This window comes from Cnephaeus nilssonii (genome assembly GCF_951640355.1).
Source record: "Cnephaeus nilssonii genome assembly, chromosome: 5".
Lineage (NCBI taxonomy): Eukaryota > Metazoa > Chordata > Mammalia > Chiroptera > Vespertilionidae > Cnephaeus > Cnephaeus nilssonii.
This window is the reverse complement of record NC_137076.1, coordinates 22,124,762-22,128,283: the sequence shown is the minus strand read 5'-3', so window position 1 is coordinate 22,128,283 and position 3,522 is coordinate 22,124,762.

Here is a 3,522-nt window from a genome sequence, read left to right as displayed (position 1 = left end):
GGCTTCTAATTCTGTTGGTTGGTTTTAGAATCTTGGGCAATTTCTTTAACCTGCTCTATGTCTCAGTTTCTTTATTTGCAAAATGGTACTGATCATAGAAATCAACTCATTGGGTTGTTGGGAGAGTGAAATGAACTAGCCTATTGTATTAGACAAGGTAAAGGTTCAGATGCTATAACAAAGAGGACCCCAAATTCAGTGGCTTACGGAGCACAGTCGAGTGTTTCTCTTTCATGTAACAGTCTTCCATGAGCTGTCCAGGTTGGCAGGACAGAGGTGTTCCACGCATTGTCCTTTGGGAATCCTGCTGCTTCTCATCTTGTTGCTCTGCCATGCCTTAGGGCCGTGGTCGGCAAACCGCGGCTCGCAAGCCACCTGCAGCTCTTTGGCCCCTTGAGTGTGGCTCTTCCACAAAATACCATGGCCTGGGCAAGTCTATTTTGAAAAAGTGGCGTTAGAAGAAGTTTAAGTTTAAAAAAATTGGCTCTCCAAAGAAATTTCCATCGTTGTACTGTTGATATTTGGCTCTGTTGACTAATGAGTTTGCCGACCACTGCCTTAGGGTATTGTCTTCTCTGAGAGGTTGAGACTGGGTCACAGGCACATCTACATTCCACTTCTTGAGCAAGCCACTCATCACTTTGGGTCACATTTCACTGACAAGACCTTACTCATCTGGCCACACCCAAGAGAGGCTGGGAAATGTAGTCTCCAACTGGACATCCCCATACCTGCTCTTCGCTGAACCTGTATCAGAGAGTCTTCCCACTGCGCCTGCCTTGATGAATTTCAGTGTGTGTTATGCAGCATCTTTACTGTGATATTTCTCGTTCCAGAAGCACTTGCAACCTCTGATCCTGCCACACGCCTGTGATATACCACAGGTTGTGATATATTGCCGCCTCTGCCATTTGGCCAAGGCGATTATTCAGTTCTTCCTAATTACCTGGTCAGGAGGGAGATGGATAGTGCTGCAGCCACAGGATTTAACAGCAGTGGTGTATTTAGACGATTTCCTCATGTGTGAGGGGCTGATTAGCTAAATTTGCTAAGTACCTAACAGCTGCTATTAGCCTTTGATAATCTCAAGTCTAAAAGTAGCTTGGTGGCAGAAAAGCCACTCTCCCATTTTTCCCTGCCCAGGTTCCCAGAGGGCAAATATTTGCTCTCAGCATCTGTTTGTTAGAGAGCAGAAAGGAATGGTCTCTGCATCCTGAAGATTTCTAGCCACGGGGGTTAGTAACGGAGCCCATATTTGGGGGAAAGATTAAACTCGGAGATTAAAATTGCTCTGACTCCATCCCAGGGCGAACTGATTATGTTCTCTCAAAGTATTTGCTCTTAGAAATGAGCCTGGGAGAAGTAGTGTTTCTCTCTCTCTCTCTCTCTCTCTCTCTCTCTCTCTCTCTCTCTCTCTCTCTCTCCGTATTCAACAGCAGTTAATTTTTTGGTACTTAATTAGAAATTAGTTGCTACCTAACTGCAAGGGAGGTTGGGAAATGTCTCACTGGGCTGCCATGTTCCTGGCGACTATTCTATTACTTTGGAAGAAAAGGGAAGTGGATTTGGGACAAGGAGTATGACCCAGAGAGCCAGTGGGTATGAAGAGATGGGAACAAGAGTGGTTCTAGCCTGGCTGGCGTGGCTCAGTGGTTGAGCATCGACCTATGAACTAGGAGGTCATGGTTCCATTCCGATCAGGGAACATGCCTGGGTTGCAGGCTCGATCCTGATCAATGATTCTCTCTCATCGTTGATCTCTCCCTCCCTTCCTCCCTCCCTCTCTGAAATGTATATATATGATGTTGGCACAGCCATGCTCCCCCTAAAACCCATAGGGGAGAATTCTTTCTTGCCTTTTCCTAGCTTCTGGTGGTTTGCTTGCAGTCCACCTTGACTTGCAGCTGTAGGACTTCAATCTCTGCCTCATTGTCACATGGTGTTCTCTCCTGGTATCTCGGTGTCTCTTCTCTCTTCTTAAAAGGACACTAGCCATATTGGATTAAGGGCTGTCTTCTCTACTCCAGTATGACCTCATCTTAACTAATATGACCTAACGAGGCCATTTTCGGAGATGCTGGAGATTAGGACTTCTCTCTTGAGGGACACAGTTCAACCCATTACAGCCAATAACCAAGAACCACAATGATGAGGAACCCCTCAGTGAGATCATCTTGAAGAGACAATAACTTGATTACCTATCCTACCCTTCTCCCTGCCTCACCCCCATCCTAGGCACCATCTGAACTCCAGAAAACTAAGATGCAGCCCTGGGAACCAAGAGAAAGCATCCTGCCAAAATGGAGAGCACCCCGGCTGTCTGAGGTGAGGTTTCCACTACCCCACATAATAGGAGTTTGAACTAGTCATGAAACTGTTACCAAAAAGTGGTTATATCTCTTAGGTATCTTAATTAGGAACTGATATTCACACCCATAACATCCTCAAGGGTTCAAAAGAAGGAAGCACAAACTCCTAGACCATGGGGTGGCCAGCTATGGCCCACGGGCCTTATTTGCTGGTTGCCTATTTTTGTAATTAAAGTTTTATTGGCACACAGCCACACCCATTCACATACTGTCTATGGCTGTTTTTATGTACAAAGTCTAACTTAGTCATTGTGATAGAGGCTGTATAGCCTGCAAAGCCAAAAATATTTATCTGGTCTTTTTCAGGAGTTTGCCAACTCCAGTTTGGATCAAGTTTTTAGACCCTTTATAATTTAAGACGTGTTTTAAAAATATATACTCCACATAGCCCTAGCTGGTTTGCTCAATGGTTTGAACTTCAGCCCGGGGACTGAAGGGTTTTGGGATCAATTCCTGGTCAAGGGTATGTACCTCGGTTGCAGGCTCAATCCTTGGTCCAGGTCAGGGAGAGTGTAGGAGGCAACCAATCAATGTCTCTCACTCACATTGATGCTTCTCTCTCTCTTTCTCTCTCTCTCTCTCCCTCCCTCCCTCCCTTCCTCCCTCCCTCCTTCCCTCCCACTCTCTCTAAAATATCAATGGGAAAATATCCTTGGGTGAGGATTAAAAAATATGTGTGTGTGTGTGTGTGTGTTATACACAAAGTCCTCTAAGTCTAAGCCATCAGCTCTACATTTTTTTTTGTTTGTTATTGACATAATTAGTAGGGAATCAAGAATCTGCTTGTTCCCAGTCTCCAGAGGAGAACAATTGGGTAGTAAACATGAAATGTCAACCTAAATGCATCCTAAAAGTTGGCGAATTGTGGGTACATCTGCTTTAGCAATGTGAGTACAGATGATTCCTATTTGCACTCAATGCATATGTGACTTAAAAATTGATTTTTCAATTTTTCCAAAAAACTTAGAGACCAAAAATACTCTTATGCAAATGAGTGTTGTTAAACACTGTAGGCTTTGCCAAACACCCCACAACAAATTAAATTGGTAATAACAAGCTAAACCCACAGTAATTTATCATTAGCTAAACAAAAAGAACAGCATTTGAAAATCATAGCCAACTCAAGACAACACAAAGACAAAATATTCCTTCA